Source organism: Vicugna pacos, chromosome 28, assembly GCF_048564905.1.
Source record: "Vicugna pacos chromosome 28, VicPac4, whole genome shotgun sequence".
NCBI lineage: Eukaryota > Metazoa > Chordata > Mammalia > Artiodactyla > Camelidae > Vicugna > Vicugna pacos.
This window is the reverse complement of record NC_133014.1, coordinates 2,411,362-2,430,291: the sequence shown is the minus strand read 5'-3', so window position 1 is coordinate 2,430,291 and position 18,930 is coordinate 2,411,362. Positions and strand designations below refer to the sequence as shown.

General features: G+C 55.2%; 1 long non-coding RNA gene across 1 annotated transcript; it reads right to left on the bottom strand.

The window, feature by feature from the left end:
* Positions 1-268: 268 nt before the first annotated feature.
* Positions 269-1,201, bottom strand: LOC140690127 (uncharacterized). Its single transcript, XR_012065312.1, has 2 exons — positions 1,000-1,201; positions 269-616 (listed from the first exon to the last, which is right to left on the bottom strand). It is a non-coding gene; the product is annotated as an uncharacterized lncRNA (long non-coding RNA).
* Between the last annotated feature and the right edge of the window lie 17,729 nt (positions 1,202-18,930).

Sequence of the window (18,930 nt, the reverse complement as noted above, 5' to 3'; positions counted from 1 at the left end):
AGCTCTCACTTCCTTGGAGAGACCCTCTCATCTCTCCTGTGCTCCTTTGTTCCCTCCTGGTCATTTCCATCTGCAGAGCCCACCACAGGTTCGGGTGCGGAACATCTGAAACAAGACCCACCGTCCTCTCCCGGCTTGTCCACGACTCCCCCCGGCCCTCACCAGCCCTGGTGCACTGCCCCTGGAAGGCCCCGGGACCCCGCCCGCCCGCTGCCAGAGCTGTCTGCTGACCCAGCACTAGTAGGATTCGTTCCTAGACAATTTTAAGGCCAGTTATGCGTGATTTTTATTGAAAACTTTAAATTTAATTGATGTTACATAAACTAATAAGGAAAGTGGAAATACACGTGAAAATAATTTTTAAAGAAAAATTAATTTGACTACTTTGGAAAACTTGGTGAAGGTGAACTGATTAAAAACAGTTGTCATAATTGGATTTTGTGAGACAGCCATGCAGGATGGGGAGGCATAAAAATAGAGGACCCTGCACTCAGATGGCTTCAGTGTCTTTCAGGTTCATTTAGAAACTGGGAGTCAACTCTGGCGCATTACGTCCATGGCTTTTGCTGAACGGACCACCGAGACTCCGGAAAAGGCTTGGCCCAAATTCAAAAGACTGGCAAACAAACATATAATACATAATGTTATATATAATATATATCTATATTTATAAACATAAATATATACATAAGTATTTATAAAACAAATATCTATCTATCTCTATGATTCCCCACTTTAACTGGCTTTTTGATGGAGCAACCACCTAGTGGTCAGTCTGCACGGATAAGACACATGTGTACTGTGCTGGGGGAACAGTGGAGCTGCCCTAGTTCCCAGGGTGTCTCTCCCACCTGGTGCCTCGGGGTGACCCTGTGAGTCCTCCCAGCACCCCCTCTCACTCCTGCCCCAAATCAGAAGATGCCCAAGAGCACCGTGTGAGCCTCACAGACGACCCCCCAGCCCCGGCACAGGGTGTGGCGTCAGGACACTTGTCTCTACCTGCTGCTGGTGGTGGTAACAGACGTCTCCCTGGGGCAGGCATGGAGAGAAACGTGCTGCCTTAGGAAACAGAGGTCTGCTCTCTTATCTACTGGAAGATGTAAGAAGCAAGGGCCCCACACACTCACAAAATCAAGAGACTAAGAGGAGAAATGGAAACCTGCAGGCAGCCTGGCTGACACCAAGGCAGGGGGTTCCCTCCCCGGCCTGCCCCTCCCCTGCAGCTGACATCAGAAGGCAGCCCCTGGCAACCGGGTGGCTGCTGCGTCTCTGTTTAAAGAGCCCTGATTCTAAAGAGCCCATTTCTGTGAAATGGTGACTCACACAGGGAATGGGTAACAGAAGGAAACTTTCCAGACATGGCCCCACACAAAAGCACAGGGTTGAGAGTCACTGTTTCCCACGCTCTCCAGTCCCTCAGAAATGCTTTCTCACGGCCCTTCCCAAATTCAGTGGCATGTCACCGTGGTCTAAGTGCACCTGGGTTTTCTCGCTGGAGCCGGAGTCCGTGAGGTCTGTGCCCATGCAGACCCTCACTGAGCCGGAAGCATGTGGTGGACATACAATTCATGTCTGTGGAGGGAGGCATGGAGGGAGGGAGTCAGGCGGAGGCTGAGAAGAGACGAGAACCAAGGAGACTGCACTTGCATCCACTTCCAGATCGCACCACCGAACGCTGGCTACCCGCACAAGTCCAGTGCTCTCACAGAAAGCCCTTGGCCCCAGGCCAGGCAGAGGATGCTGGGACGGGCCCTGGGCACTCGGTCTCGCCCCTTCCCATATCTGGATGTGGTGCCAACGAACCGTTAGGCAGCTGCCGGGAAGAAAACGAGAGAAAAATCCCAGGTACAGGGACGTCTTTTATATCTAAGACTATTTACCTTGCTTGTGTCCACTTAGATGAAAAGATAGGCTGATCAATTTCAGTGGGGATTTCTGTTATATGAGAGCTTAAAAAGTAATTACACATATCCTTTCCTTACACTTGTAGGAGCAGCCTGGGCGTGCGGAAGATAATCTGGGCCATGCAGAGTAACCTGAGAAGTCTGTCGCCGCACCCGACCCGAGATTACCGACCACAACCTTGCTCTCGCGTTGTCTGGCTCCATAACTGGGATCACACCGTACGTGCCACTTGGTGTCCTGCCCTCTTTGTATTTCGAGCATTTCGCTTGCCATCCTACAATCCCTTGGAAACATGATTAAATGGCTACTTAATGTCCTGGACAGACTATAATGTTGCTACCAATTCTTCTAAGTTTGGACACTGTCAATGGATACTTCCAATCAAATTGCTAAGAAGTCTATTTACACAGTTACAGAGTAAACCTGTTGTGGCAAAGGCGGTAGCCCCCCCGCTTCCTTTTGATCCTTTGAGGCAAACACTTTCTGTTCCGTAGCTGATTATTTGGGAATTCACCTGCAGATCTTCCAACAACTCACATTGCTACAACTGGAATCTTCAGTTTGGGGCCATGACTGATGGCTCCCCCAGGACGATGAGCATGTCTGTGCCACCACCGCAGCCCCCACGACTTACCAGACCCTGCAACACTCTCCCCCTACCACGTCCTCCGGGGCACAGCTGCTGGGAGCGCAGGGAGACCACATCAGCACAACCTCACATCCTCGTCCTGCGTGCTGCCGAGGTGCGCGGCAGAGCTGGCACTTTCCCCTTCGGCTCACCTTTTTGTTTCCCTGGAGTTAGAACTTTCCTGAGGTCCAGAGAAGCCAGAGAAGGAGACCGGGTGCCTGGCTGACCCGGGGGACGTCATGTGAGCTGTGACAGCTCTGGGCCGGCACTTGCTGTGGCAGCTTCAAGAACACAGCTGCTCCACTTCCAGTCTCCAAACGCATACAAAATGCCCCTCTGGCCAAGGGCATCTGGAGCCACTCAGGAGGGGGCTTGGGGCACACTTCCGGTCCACGGAGTCGCCCGGGGCAGACGTGGCCCTGGCTCCCGGTCTGGCTGGTCTGTTGGCTGGGGTCACCACTGTGTCCAGGTGAGCCCTTCATCTCTTTCCTTGATTCACACACCTGTTTCCTGGACCCCTTCATTGATTTACCCTCTTGTTTCGTTGGCACATCCTCAGGAACACTTAAGAACAGCAGGGAGCCACAGGCAGTGAGTGCTTTAGGTCCCAAATGTCTGAAAACGGCTCCATTATACCCCTTAATTCACAGCTTGGATGGACGGGCATTAAGTTCTAGGTTAGAGGTCGTGTTCTTTAAGCACCTGGGGCTGAAGCTGAGTTCAGAGCCACCTGAGTCCCAGTCTTTGTCGTTAATCTGTCTTTGCATCTGTCTTCCTCCCCAGAAGTCTAGCATCAACTTGTTCCCTGGATTCTAAAGTTTGGTGACTTGGTACCCGTTGTGTTGGGGGCTCCGTGGGCCCCAATCTCTCCACCAAGTTCCTTTCCTTCATTTTCTCTTGATGGAGCACCTATCCTATCAGAACTGAGCTCTGGAACTGTGTCTTCTAATTTTCTCTGCGATTTTTCTTTCATTCATTTGGTTGGCTGGTTGGTTGGTTTTTGCCTTTTTTTCCTTCTACCTTTGGGGAAATTTTCTCAGCTTTTTTTCCAAACCCATCCATCGGTTTTTAACTTCTGCTGTCATTTCTTAATTCCCTCAAACTTTTTGTCCTGTAACTATTCCTTAAAAACAGCATGTTGTGCACGTGAGCAAGTCTGTCTTTCTCTCTTAGATGCTAACCTTTCTCTCGTCTTTCCGGAGGTGCTGACACCAGCGACCACAGGGACTTTCTTCTACTCCAGGTTTGTCTGTTTTGTCTATTTTACGGTGGAGGCGTCACCCAGATGCCACTGATGTCTGGTCCCTTCCCTGGATGTTGAGAGAGTCACCCAGATTCTTCTCTCCTTGACACCAGCTGGGGCTTAACCTCTGCACAGGTGTTGTCTCAGTCATGATCGAAAAGTGAGGCAAAACACAGCAGGGTTTTTATAAAAATACACTTTTATCATCAGCACAGAAAGCACTTTTTTTCATGTGATTTTTTTTATTTTAGGATTTTTTTTTTAATCCATCAGCTGTCACTATGGTAGCCTGCTCAATGTTTAACTTCACAACTGATTTCTCTCAAAAAGCAAGTTGTTTGGCGTTTTGTTTGCTTCCTTTTGGAAAACTTTAATGGACTCTTGATAAAGGAGTAATTGTAATAGCTTAAGGGGTTCTCTGCCTCACTCTCAATGTAAAGATTTGTTTCTCTGAAGTAAACACTTTTCTCACTGTAAGTGGCCGGTTCACTGGAGAGGCACACCTGTCCCCCTTGAGAAGTTCACGGGAGGCCTCGGCACACTTGGTTACAGATGATTTAATAACGTACAAACACATCATCAGAAGAGCGGTGAGTGTGTGCCCGCGGGCGGCTCTGGGACACACACAGGTGGCTCCGTAAACCTGTCCTGCGAAGTGCAGGCTAAGCTCCCTCTGTCATTCTCAGTGGCTTCTGCCTAGTCTCACTCTGGCTTATTACTAGAAAAAAGTTTGAAGTTCTAAAGTAAGTACACTTATTTTGTTCCCCACTTTTGAACAACAGGGAGGCAGTCCAGCTCTGAATTTTCTAGACAGTGCAAGAAGCCAGCTAGAATTCCAGTGTCTTAAAGACAAAATTTGATGTTCATGGTTTACGGGCCAGAGCCCTTCAGCTCGATGATACATTTGTTTTCTTTATTAAGCCAGTGGAATCAACCAGATGCTCTCCAGCCAGAGAATAATGGTCTGCCACTAATGAAAACCCACCTTGTTTCTCACGTGGCTGTCCAGGCAGCCTCTAGGGAAACGTAGCCGGAGAGATGCCAGGGCCCCAAAGGAGGCAGGCTAAGACTCCCACTGTGCTGGACACCACGCAGCAGCGCCCGCTGAGGAGCAGTTGAGGGTGAACCCTGTGCCTCTCAGCAAAGCTACATTTGCTCCGGGCCCACTTCCACCCAGACATGGGCATGTGGTGCCAGGTGAGGTGTGTGGGTCCCAGCACAGCAAGCCTTAGCCCAGTGCTCGTAGTAGGAGCTGGTGCAGGTCCGTGGCCATGTCCATGGTGTGTCCACAGCGTGTCCATGATGTGTCCACGGCATGTCCATGGTGTGGCCACAGCATGTCTGCCCATGGTGTGGCCACAGTGTGTCCATGGTGTGGCCACAGTGGAAGCTGCTGTTGACGCAGGACCAGGTTCTGAATGGAACAGTTCAGCTGGAAAAAAAGATCTGCGGAGATATATTTGTCCAGGACCTATGCTCACCCCTTAAAGTAATTGTGTCTCAGAATATTCCGGCATCACTGGTCTTAAAAAGGTGCTCGGCCTGGCTGCCCTGTCCACTCAGCAGCCAGGACAGCTACTCTGGGGTGCAGGGCAGGGGGTCCTTCCTCAGGAAAGGACCTAACATCCAGGTGGCCTTAGAGCAGACTTTGTGGTCAGACTCAAATACCACTTGGTTTAGCTCAGCAATTTGATGCACTGGCTTGATTTCTTGGCTCACTGATTTTTGCCAATATGCAACCCCCATTTGGGGCTCATACTGACTTAAAAAGATAATCTACCTACTTGTTTACCTTTCCATCCATCTCCCTCTTCATTACTTGGCAAATAAACTAAACGCATCTGGCTCATTCTGCCCACATTCTAACACAAGGAAGCTAAGATTACGGGTTAGTCTGGTCTGGGGTCCTGGTTTTGTTACTGAGTTTGGCTCCTATTCAAACTATTCAAGTTATTCAAGTGGGTCTTTGTAGTTAATGTGACTCTGAAACCACCAAATCTCTAAACCAGCACAGACACCGTCTGTGTCCCCAGAACAGGGCTTGGAGGGAGATCCGCAGTAGGTGAGGGGTTACAGGGCACAGGGGAGGACAGGACTGGGGCCAGGTTCGGGGGCAGTGCAGTCAGTGGAACGACTGTGTTTAAACAGGGACCGTTTGGGACATTTTTTGCGCCAGTGTTCTTGTGATTTGTTCACTTTCTTTCACACCTTCATGGCTGTTAGTCCTGGGAAGGGCCTTTGGAAGAGGGCACAGCACACGTGAAGCAACACTGAAGAAACACAAAGTCGCTGTGAGCAGTGGCACGGGCGGAAAGACAGCAGACGGACCCAACACGGAGAAGAGAGCGGCCGTCGAGAGAGTCCCAGAGACAGGCCTCCCACAGCCCGTGAGAACCCTCCCCCAGATCATGAAACAGGCAGAGAAGGGACGAAGGGGTCGGGGTTAGTTCCCTGAAGCAGCTCACGCCTGGGCTCAGCAGACGAGTCAGATGACAGCTGAAGGGATAATGGCTGTTTGTAGTAACACCAAAGAAAGCCCTCAATTCCAACGTGAATGTCACCGTCACTGAGTGACCTCTCTGCAGATGCAGATGGAGGATCAGTCTAGTGACTTCGGTGGACCCGATGGGGAGAAGAAACACAGCATCTAACAGTGGCGTGGGAGGTGGCTGTGGTCGGTGCCCACAACGGGGAGCATTTTCCATTTACAGTCAAGGTATTATCCAAACACGACAGCCCGCCAGGGCCCTGGCCCAGGAGGGGCTGGTCAGGCGAGGTTGGTCCTCCGGCCACGGCCACACACCTCCACCCCTCTGGCACCTCTCTCCCCCCAAACCCCACCTCCCGCCTTGTCTTGCTAGAGCTGCACCCAAAGACCCTCCTTTGCAGATCAGAGCCCACGTCCTGGGGAGCAGCGCAGAGTGAAATGTCCAAGCTCCAGGACCTCCTTGGGAGGCTGGAATTTTGGTTGATGAATTATCCGTTCAATTCAATTGGTGAATTAGCTCTCGGCCAGTGGAGAGTATGAAGTCAGGGCTGAGCTGGGCAGAGAGGGCATCCCCTCACCCCCGCCTGTCCGCCCTCCCGGGTCCCCTCCGCCCTCCCGGGTCCCCCCCGCATGTGTCGCTCAGTCCCACACAGTGACACACCGGGGCCGCCCCGTGTTGAAGGGCGGACTGCTGAGTCAACATCGGAGCGTATCCAAGCCCCTTTTCCATCTCCTCTGTGGGGTCCAGGCATCTGGACCCCAACCGACCTCACGGAAGATGCGCTGGGCTTTCCCCCCCGCGGGCTGGGTCGGCTGAGCAGCCCTCCCCGCACACAAGTTCAGGGCCCTGACCCCTCCTTCACTCCCGCCACCAGAGGGTCCCTGGATCCTTGAGACGTGATGAGTGTGTGAAAGCGTTTGGTGACCACGACTTCAGCTGTGACTGTTTTGTCTACTTAGGCCTCACCTCATCCCCAAAGAAAGGGTTAAGGCAACAGTACTGTCATGACTGTTACCCGGACGCCTGGACCCTCCTATGGCGACGTGATGGACGCACGACATTTGTGATGGTTTTAGGGGAAAAGGGCCCCTTTGCCCCGTCAGTGCCGAGCCCCACGTGGCTGCAGGTGTCAGAGCGAGGCCGCCGTGGGCTGACCTCATCAGGTAGGAAACGGGCCCATAAAGGAGTGACTGACGCAACTTCCTGCGAGGAAGCTCTTCCCTGCAAGTTATCAGGCGGACCCCCTGGCGCTCCCGCGGAAAGGGCAGTTTCCCGGGGAAGAGTCTCTCCTGTGACGAGGAGATTCGGCAGCAGATCGATCCTGTGGGTCTGACTTGCAGCACTGGCTCCAAAGCAGAGGAGGGGCGACCTGTTGGGGCAGGACGCAGGCCTCCGGAGCCCCCGCCCGGCGAGTCCCTGGGGGTGAGCGTCCTGGGCCCCCTCCTCTGTCCGTCTGTCCTTCGTCACTAGTGCTGCGGCCAAGAGGCCCGGACAGCATGTCCAGCCGTCATTACTGGCCTGTGTCCGGGGGTCAGCAGGTTGGTTGGATCCTGACACTGAGGCTGCATCCTCTGGTGGCCGTGGGACATCCTGGGACCCGTGGGTGGCCTCGCAGTTTGCTGCCTGGCCACTAGCCATCTCATGACAGGGACCCTGGCTGCTGTCTCTGCATCCGGTCGGTCACTCATGGCTCGTTCGTGCACACACTTAGGTGCCAATTCAAGTGTGTGGGCAGGCCTCAGACTTACTGCCCCGACATCCTCCTTCAGAAAAGAACCATCCTGCCTCCAACTTCCCTTTGCTGCCTTGTCCTGCCTGTGCAGGTTCCACGCGGCCTGGATTCGAGGGCTCTGGAAGTTGACTCCCCACCTAAACCTCCAGCGGTGACCTCCAACCTCACAGCCAGGTGGGTGGGGCTCTCTGCTCAGCAGGCTTGGTACCCAGGGCTTCCCTAGAAAGCCCCACCCTCTCTAACCAAATCGTAGTAACCTACTTGAAATTCCTTACATTTTTATTTTAAGTGGATTTCATGTAAATGAAGCAGGCCTTTTCATGTCATCGAAAGATTATTTTAAAATTAAGAGGTTAATTAAATTCCATAACCTGTCCTTCGTGCTCACAGACCTGATAGCACCGAAGAGTGCCTGGTGCAGGAGGGTGAGGGATACACACTAGCTGAGTGGGGGAGTGGGGGAGTGAGTGAACGGATGGGTGAAGAAACAGCTCTACCTCCGACGGGGAGGCCCTGAGGAGAGAGAGGGCCAGGCAGGCTCACGTAAGTAGAGCTTCCCACCAGTGGGCAGGGCTATCCAGAGTCCTGGACCATTTTGGTCAATACAACCAATTTGTGATCCACATTCTGCCCCTTGACAGTTTTTGGAAGCTTCCCAAGCTGACTGTCCCTGTGAAGCGACTGCTGGTGGGACGCGACTAGCGACCAGCGTCTGTACTGACAGATCCTGAGCTCGGGGGGCGCACAGTCTGTAGTTAGCAGCTTCCCGTCTTTTGCTCCCCCAGGGCCCCGTGAGGCCCCAGAGCGAATGTGTGGTTGAGGCTCTTGTTCAAGTCCAGACATCGCAGCGCTTACACGATGCAGCCTTGCTGTGCGGGGCTGTCTTTCTGGGCCACAGCTGCAGAGGCCACCTGGCCACACGGCTATTAGGAGTGGGGTCTGGGAGGTCAAGGGTGAGGGGGCAGGGGCCTGAGGGAGGGGGCCTGCCCTCAGCACCTGCAGGAGGCCTTGTGGGGACTGAGCTCGGCCAAGGGGAGCCAGTGGACACCTGGGGCCCCATTTCCTCCCCCAGCCCCCACTCCTCCCCTGCCAGTAACCCCTGCCCTGTGCTGCCGTCGCCCCACCCATACCTGGCCAGGCCGTCCCCACTGCCATGCTGAGCCTGGCATCCTGAGGAGCTCAGGCTCAGGACTGTTGTCCACCACCACGGGGCCCCTCCATGGCTTTCCTTGGGGTCAGAGGGCCTCTCCCCTTTAGCTGGGACTCCTAATGGCTGAGATACACTGTGAGCACCTGGTGCCCTGCTCTGCCACCCAGTCCCCACAGTAGCCGGGGGATGGTAAGGTGTCCCCAGTTACAACAGAGGAACCCAGGCTTGGAGCAACCAACAAGCAAACAACCCCTCGGCCCAAGTCACCTGGCCAGCGCGTGTGGCTGGAGCCAGGTCCCAGCGCCCCTCATGGGTTGGACACGGCCTGCTCTGCCAGGCCAGATGCCAGTTCTGGGTGGTGGCAGCTGGCGCCCCTCTCCTGTCCTTGTTTCTGAGGACACATCACCACCCCAATCCGCTGTTACTATCCATCGAAGTGCAACCGAATTTTATGGATATCTGGATATGTCTGGACAACTTACTTGGAGAAAAAGTAATTTGACAAAATGCTTAGAAATTCTGCATAATCTAATTTTTCTAAGCACCTGGACCATTAATCTCGTCCATAAGTAAATACAACAGCTGCAGAGGAGCACTGCTGCTCTCTGGAGAGGCAGGATCGATTGATTTACTCTTCAGGGCTGAGTCGTATCTTTGGCGTTAAGAATCAGGCTCAGTCTCCGTCCCAAAGACGTGACTTACAACATCACGAGGACGTGAGGTGGAACCAACTTTGCCGATTATCAGCTGCTGTCCTAGAATGATCGCTTAGAGCAGCTGCAAACACGAGCTGGCCCTCTGGCCCCAGGGCCGCACGTCCATCCGGGGCTCAGCGAGCCGAGGACCGAGAGGCCCCAGCGCCTGCTCCTTCGTGACTGTTCCTACTCCTTTTCCATTTTTCCTTTAATTGTTGTAAAAAGTGAGACAATCTTCTGAGGACTAGGAGCCCTCGCTGGCTTTGTCCTCTATCCTGTGGGCATCTCCGTAGCCACCCTGCACCTGAGCCTTCCTTGCAGGTTGGACGTGGGGCAGGACCGGCGTCTCTGGAGCGGGAGCAGGAGGCCCACCTCGTGCAGAACGTACATCCTGCGTTTGGACCAAGAAAACTCGGTGAAGGGAGGCAACAGACCTGAACAATTCCTCATCGCCCGGTGGCCGTGGGGGTTCTCGTCTTTGGGCCATGCACAATTTTCCCTTGGTCTTCTTGTTAAAGAATCGTTGTGTTTACAGTATGAAATGTGCCCTCTGTGAATAAGATGGGGAAGAAAGAAAACCATTTTTGCTGAAGGGCCCAGAAGGCAAGATTCTCAGACAAAGGTGTTTTAAGTCCAGACACCCCAGGAGACACGAGCACTACAGGACGGCCCGTAGGGCAGATCGAGGAGCCGGGGCGGCGGTGGGGGCTGAGTCCAGCGTCCTACCTGCCTCCCCACCGCAGCTTGCTGAGCATGCCTCTGGGAGGGGCTCAGGTGCATTTTTAGGGCAAGTTTTCCTCAGAGCAGCCAATTGTCTGACCGTCTCTGTTGGGCTCCTCTGAGATGCCACCCTCATCCTCTGAGGGGCCCCTCCCAGGTTAACCTGCAGAGGAACACGCTGGGCAGGCTGGCCGTCACCTTCCTCCTGGAATCGGAGAGGAGACATGCAGCCAAGACCCTCTTCCTTTGACCCAGTAAGCTCTGTGACCCGGTTAAATTGGTTTTCACACTTGTATCCATCAGCGTCACAGGGCTGTCACCTGCAGGCATTCAAGAGAGCCTCTTGGTTCTGATAAGCTGCCTCTCTTTTCTCTGAGCTTTATGGGACACGGAAATTTATGGGTCTTTTAAATAAAGTCTCTGGATCACACTAGTGCAAAAATGTGCCAGGTTAAAAAAACCCATCGGAACTTCAGCTTCTCGCTCTTCGGAGCTATTCTTCATTTGCTCAGAATAAACAGCAAAACTGAGAGTGTGTGTAACTGTGTGTAAGTGTGTGTGGGTGTGTGTATACGTGTGTATGTGTGTAACTGTGTGACTGTGTGTGCATAACTGCCTTGTGTAACTCTGTGTGCGTGTCTGTGTGCAAACACACGTGTGTAACTGCCTGTGTGCAAGTGTGCGCTGTGTGACAATATCTGTGCAGCCACCAGCCGTGTGGCTCCCTGGCCCTTGAAGAACGGCTGGTCTGAGCTGGCATGTGCAGCAGGTACAAAGTAGGCACTGGGTTTCAAAGATTAAGCATGAAAGAAATGGTAAAATATCTCACTTGTTTTAAAATCAATCACCTGGTGAAATGATGTTTTAGTACACTGGGTTAAATAAGACACAGTGTCAAAATTAATTCCTTGTTTCTTTTTACCACAGTCTGTGGTTCACACCCCATTCCCCCAGAAAGCACAGGTGTGACTCCCCCAACCTCAAAGCCCAGATTTTAGGGCCATGGATCCAACGTCTTTCCTGTGGGCACCGAACGCCTGACTGGAATGTCATTTTGGGCCCAAAGAGTCCTTTGGACGCAACGCGCCTTTCTACAGCACTAGGAGGCATTAGCTCTGGGCTCTCGCGTTCAGGGCGCGTGCACAGCCGTGTGCGACCACGGGCCCCTCCCATGCCTGGGGTTTCCACCCGGTGTCTTGCGGGCCCCACGCCTGCCTTCGCCAGGACCTGCACGCTGGCTGTGGAGGAAGCTCCGTGTCCGTGGCCCAGCGGGGAGACTTGCAGAGAAGCGCTTCAGTGCGTGTCTGTGAGCATCTCTGTCCCACGGCTGGGGCTGGGGAGGCAGCTCGGCCCCGGAGGCCTGGGGCTGCTTCTCCACGTGTGTGGGGGCCTGGCTCCCTGCTCCCAACCTGGACCCACATCACTGACGCTGGGGCCAAAGCCACCTCCGCCCCATTTTCATCTCTTGTCCGCCCTGAGCTGCGTCTTCCGGGGCCTCTCAGCCTAGCCCGGCACTTCCACACTGAGAGACTGGGCTCTGCCGGCTTTCCTGGTTCACTGTTACACTCCCCTCCTCCATCAAGGTCCCAAATAGTTGACCAAAATATTTATCCAAAAAGCCGGTTCTCCTCCCAGAGGGGAATTCTCCACTTCCTTATGTTGCCCCAAACCCACTGGTATTCGGCCAACACCAGAGCATTCATTCCACAACCAGCAGGGAAGTATGCGGAATGTTTGCTTTAGAATATTTTCTGCATACTTTCTGGGCTCAAACCAGTATCTGGTCTATCCACGTAAGAAATAATAACCCAAGAGGGAGAGGGGTCAGTTATATGAAAGGCTGTGCTTTTCAAACTATAGGGAAAAAGCAGCAAGCGGCCTAGGTCGCCAGCGTCCTGCTTTCATCATAATTGCTCAAGAAAACCTCATGTTCACGGTATTTTAAATTCTTTTTTTTTTCTTTTTTTTTGGTGGGGGCAACTGAAATTTCTGGGCGGCTCAAGAAGACAAAGTTCGGGGAGAACTAGACAGGTGGCTGGTGGGAGGCCCCAGTGCTGCCCGCCTGGTCACTCCCAGCGCTGGGGTCCCGCGGAGCGCGGACAGGATGAGGTCAGGATCCCATTGCTGGCTATGGGGTCGGGCTTGGGTCCCTGTCAGCTAATAGGTGCTGGACAAATGGTCATTGATATGTAGACACTGAAGGAAAGGATGAGTGTTTAATTCCTCTTGTTTCAGTTTTGAAATTTAACCACCGACGGCAAGCACAATATTGAAAAGTGATCGCCAAACACTGGTTTTCTGATGCACCAGGAATTCTCCAGCTTCCCAAGAAATGTCAGAAGGTCCTTCAAACTTAAGTTTCTGTTAATACAAACAAACACAGACCATACAATTTCTAGAAACAGGGGCTATCTTAGTGCTTTAAGCATGGGCTCAATATATTAAAGTATTTTTCTTTTGGGAGATCACAGTTTTTCTGTTTTGGAGTAAGCTTTGAGTCCACATAGTCCGATTTTTCTGAAGCAGCAAACAAATCGATTCTTAATTCTAAATGTTCTCTGGGGCAAAAATGGCAAAACGCAAAAATTCCCTCACATGTTTGAGAGGCATCTCCGGTGCTCATCCAGTTGCTTGTGGTCTGTGCCTAAGAGCAGCGGAACGAGCTGGGTCCCCGCCTCGCCCAGGTGTTGCCCTCTGGTTGCACTGGCAGGAGGGTGGGGATCCGGCATCGCTGGTCAGTCCCCATGCTGTGCAGCCACGATGGCCGGGGGCACCTGGTCCCACCGGCATCCTTCTTGCCTGGAAGAGAACGACTCCCGGGGGACGGTCTCGTTTCAGGCTTGTCGCAGGTCCAAGGGAGCAAACAGGCTCAGCTGAGCTTTTCAGCCAGAACAGGTTGTGCTGGGCCCCAACCCCAAGGCTCCCACTCTGGGCTCTGGGGTCATGGCCATCCCGCCTCACGGGTTGCTCGGGCCAGGGTCCCTGCCCTTCTGGCCCAGGAGGTGCCACCATGTGGTACTGCTGCCCACTCCGGGGCATCCCACTTGGATTGCTGGGCTGAAACAAAACAGCCTCTCAGGCGCTGCTGTAGCTTCAGGCTAGAACAGAGCTTCCCAAGAGCGGCTTAAACCCCAGGGCAGCCCATCTGCTGGAGGCCAGGCTGTACGCTGGCCCCTCCGAGGAGGCTCTGAGGCCCGGGGCCTCGGCTAGTCCCTGGGGCAGGGCCCCTCACTTCTCTGTGAGGTCACGCTAAGCTCTGGCTGTGATCACTGCCCATCCTGCGGGTCTGCTGCTCCTGTGAAGGGCTGGGGGCTGACGGGCCGGCTGTTACAGTTCCCCAGAGAGGGAAGCCCTGCTGTCTGCCATCCCAGCCGGCGGCCTCTCAGATGCACCGTGGGCTTCAGTCAGTCCTTGGCTCAGGGGTTCCCATCTTCCCGCACTGTCCCCTCAACGCCCGGCTGTCCCCCTCAGGGGCCCCTCCGTGTCATCCAGCAAGCAGCTCTCCCTGGCCTCCTTCATGTAGAAGGCTCTCCTGGCCCCAAAACCCACCGTCCTCTCTTCTTCTGACCCTTTGGATACTAGTTTACGTCTGTCTGTCATCTTCACAGCTGGAGCTCAGGGCCCCACACTTAACAGACACGAAACCTTCTTCCATCCCAATTACATCAGCGACGAGTAGGCGCTGATGGAGGTTCATGGCCGTGCTGGCTGTGGCTCTTCTGAGACAGAGACAATCCCCTTGATCTCAGATTGACTGAGCTCCTCATTCCAGGTCAGGGGACGGGCATCGGAGCCCCTGCCCCATGGGTGTGCCCAGCACCTTCCCCTTCTCAGGCTCCAGGTCGCACCCGGGAACCTGCCTGGCAGACCCTCCCTATCGTGCCCCACGTGGCCCTGGTCCGGGCGAGTCTGGGTCACACCAGCATCACCAGGGCAGACCCCTTCCCGCAGGTCCTCTGCCTCCTTTCCTGCCTCTGCTCTTAAGTGAGCCGATCTGTTACCAAACTTCAAAAGGCAGGAGGTGCCGTCCCTCCCTTCCAGGGGCCCGGGAGCTGACGTAGGGTTCCCAGTCCCTGCCTCATGTCTTTTCTTAATTGAAGAACGATTTGCATAAAACAGAACACACAGGTCTTCAGAGCTCAGCTGGATGAGTTTGGATAAACACTTGCATCACTTCCAGGAGCCCCCGCGCCCCTTGCGGGACCCCCCAGGGCCTCCATTTCTACCACCAGAGTCCAGCTTCACTTACTCTAAAATGTCATCCACGTGGGGCACGCACGTGTTGTGTGTTTCAGCGGTTCTTTTATGGCTAGGCGGGGCTCAGTCAGACTTTGCAGCCCTGTCTGGCGTTCACCTCCGGGCTCCTTCTGGCTGTTTGTGGCTACAGACACCCTTCATCAGAACTTGTCTTGTTGGCTAAACGGGAGAACGGCTGGTGCTTAAAGCAGAGGCATGTTTATCGGAATAGGATGCGGCTGAGCCGGTTTCCAAAGCACCACGTGGTCCCCGCGGACGCAATCTCCCAAGGTCAGCGCATCCCTGGTGTGGAGCCGCGTCTCGTAGGGGTTTCCGTCTGCATCCCCGTGATGGCCAAGGACACCGAGCACCTTCCTGTGCTCGTTCACATGCATGTATTTCCTCCTGTGTGAAGTGTCTGTTCGAGTCTTTGCCGTTTTTGAGAACTGGTGACTAAATTTTGTACTGAGGTGTCACCGGCAGGTAGTGGTGTACTGGTCAGGGGTGCACAGTGACTCAATACTTGTAAGTACCAGGCAGGGACCCCTGTGTCCAGGCCTCACCCACCCCCACCCCCCGTGTCACCATCTCGTCACTGAGGTAAGGACAGGTCTCAGAGGAGCCACGTGTCGCCAGTATGTCTTCCAGTGTGCGCCTCTCCTATGTGTCCCTTGGTGCCTCTGCAGCCTTGTCCTGGTCTCGTGACAGCTCTGGGGTCCCCTGTCACATTTGTTTACTTCTTGCTCACAGCTCACTCAGTGGCAGACCCCTGAGGTTGGGCCGAGGCCTCTGCCCTTTATTCCATCTCCTCACCCGGGGTGGAGTCCGGAGCAGCCTCCTGGTTGACTGAAGGCTCTGTGGCTGCCGGGCTGGCCAGCTCTGCACCAGGTGGCAGGTCTGGGCCTCTGCTGCTGTTAGAAGCTCTCTCTCCTTGGTTAAGCACAAGGTCTCAAGGTACTGGGTTCTCAGAACAGTTTGTTCTTTTGGCCCCTGAGCCCCGCGAAAGCCAGGGCCCCCCTCCCTGGTCTCCTCACGCCCAGTATGCAGTAGGTGCTCACTGTCCTTCCTGGACCAGAGGCTTCTCCCTCCCTCAGAGCCTCCTCCCAGTGCCCTCGTGTCCTGAGCAGCGATGGCCAAGGGCCAGTTCTCCTCACATGCCACGTGCCCACGCCTCCCAGCCCTACACGGACGCTGGCTCCTCCAGGGTCACTGGTCCCGTGGGTGTGCCTTCCTGCCCCATCTGCCCGGCTGCCCTATGCATCTCCAGCCTCCCTCCTGGCCCAACTGGGTCCCTGAGAGCTTTCATAGGAGGGTGACGTCGAGTTTACTGCGTGCGCACAGGGCGAGGAGAGCCTGTGCTGTGCCACGGAAGGGGACGATTTTGTGCCCAGATTAAACCCGAGACACTTTGGGCTCCGCAGGCTTGGGGGTCGTGGGTGATGACCCTGAGTGTACCAGGATGGAAGGCAGGAGACTCGTCCTGCCCATGGGCCCACAGTGCCCCAGGCAGGAGGGGGTGAGGGTGGGGGCTCGGCCACAGACAGTCCACCCATGCCGGGAGGCTGACGAGCTCCAGCGCAGCCCCTTGCTGTGACAAATGACCCCATCTGTCCTTTGGTGGTTCAGCCCCCGTGGGGAGAGGGTGGGGCTTAACAGAGGCCAGGCTGTACCATGCAGCCCACGCCTGATGGCCGGGCATCCTGTCGGCAGGACTAGAACCGCTCCAGAGCCTGGGGAAGGGCAGTCTCAGCTCCAAGCCCCTGGCCGGGGAAGGAAGGAGGTACCCGGGGGTTGGGGGTGGCGGAGGAATTCTGCTGCCCCCTAGCCTGGCTGTCAGGGCTGATCCGGGTCCCCGACTCCCATGTGATGAGACCCTGGTTCCCACCTGGAGTTAAACGTGTCTTCCTGAGGCAGGCTGAGCAAACCCTCCTGACGTTTTGCAGCTACAGCTGAGATAAACGAGAGTCTGACATGCATGAACACGTGAAGCTGAAAGTGTAGGAGTCTTGGGACTGAGCGGCAGGTAACAGCTCCTGGGGTCCAGTCTAAGGGCTGGATGTGCCTTTGGAACAAGCCCTGGGTGGCTCTGTCCTCCTACCAGATGGGACTTCCCATAGTAGAGAACAGGGATGGATGGGCAGGGGGATGGATGGACAGATGGACAGACAGACAGAGCTGCCCTACCCCTCCTCCCAGCCATGCTTGCAAGCCGGCTTCCCGCTCACCCTTGCTTGCCTCTTGTAGCCTTTTGAGAACCTTGTGAACAGACCAGACTCATTTTTCCAAATTACAAGGATCTAATGAAACCAGTCTTAGTGCCAGGAAGAGGCGGAGCTGGGCTTCGCGGATGGGGGACAAGCCGCCAATTCCAGACTATCCGTCAGAGATCTGGGCTTCCGTTTCCCCTGGGGCCACGAGGTGGTGGTTCTCCTTTGGGGCCTGGAGCCGGAATTTCTAGGGTGCCAGCTGTCTCCCTGGTTCCAGCAATGGAAGTTGGAACTCACTCAGGGCAGAGGGCAGAGACGGTGCCCTCCCGGGAGCCTGAGAGGGGGCATGTCGGGTGTGTGCGAGCCTTGAGTGCGTCTGAGTGTGAGCGGGTACTCTCACCCACACGCACACACACGAGGACCCCTACAGCGGCCTTTCTGGGACCCTAGAGATGGTCGTGAGGTCACGTGTGAGAGAAGATCTGCGTCACCACACGTGTCACTGCTGGCCTCGCTCCCGTAAGGCCACATCCTCACCTGCCAGGTGTGCGTTGTCCTCTCAGGGGTCTACACGCACGCAGCCTCAGCCCCACTGGGCCCAGCGGGAAAGAGTGGGCCTGGGGTGTGCACTGAAGCCTTTCAGCTCACTTACGTGAAACGATTTTTCGGATTACCTATTGTCATGGCTGATAAATGCAAAATAACTTTTCAAATCCCTTAATTCACAGAAACTCTGGACATAATGAGTTTTCTACTAAGGACTATTACGTCGGGGGGGCGGTTATAATTTGGGGCACTGAAAGCAGTTAATCTACATTCTCAACATGTGGTGACCAATGTCCCCTGCAAGCCCACAGTTTAAAGTTCGAGGAACTTGGCCCGTGTTCCTCTGGTGGATTTGAACATGGTGGGTCAGACGGGGCGCACATCCTGGGGGCCTTGAACGTGGTCCCAAGCCAGCCCTCCTCCTCTGGCCCCAGGGGCCCAGCCCACCATCTCCCAGGAGGAGGGGGCCGGCAGGGGCCTGGCTCTGGGTCCGCAATTTCCTTCCCCAGAGGATGGGGCAGAGCTCCTCACACAGACCACCTGCGAAAATGGATTCAGCTCTCCCTCCCCGCCCTGACCACACCGAGGCCTTCCCCTGGGACAGCAGAACTTCCAGCATCAGGGGTGGGGCGGGGAGTGTGTGCGGGGAGGAGATGGGTCCTGGCCCCTTAAACCAGACGCATCAGAAGTGGCCTCTTGCCTGCACACAGCAGGGCCACCATCCTGACATAGGCTGAATTTCCACGTGTGTTTGCACCCAGCTCAAAACAGAAGGCTTCCACCGCAGTCACCCCAACGCCTGCCCACAACCCTGCTCAGATGGAGGTTCCAACCCACTCACAGACAGGCCACCATGGCTGGAGAAGGCAGGACCCTGGCCCAGGACAGCCTCTGAGCCCTGGCCAGCACTGACCCCTCTTGGGTGACTGAGCTCAGGGCTCAGCAGCACTGCGTCCCAGAGACGGAAGCCTTCAGATGGGATCAGGCTGGGGTGCCGGGGGGTCCTTGAGGGGGATGCTGGCAGCCTCTGTGTGGGGCCTCAGGGCGACCACCTGTGCAGGCAGAGCTCTCCCACAACCCACCGCCCACGCTACCCTGCCAGTGTCTTCCCGCCCCATCCACCTGCCGGGCTGAGCGGCCCCCACCACTCTGCCAAGCAGAGAGAAGGCTGCCCGCCTGGGGCTGGACTGTCACACCCCTCCCTGTGCTTGTGGGGCCTGGAGGTCTTCCAGCTGCGCTTGTACCCCCCAGGGCCGGAGGAGGAGAGCGAGCCACCCACTCCCCTGGCTTCTGATCCTGCCTCCAATTACTTCCTGGCTCCCCGTCAGCGACTGCCCAGTACCTGGGTCTTCCTTTCCCTGCTTGGTGCCCAGGGCCAC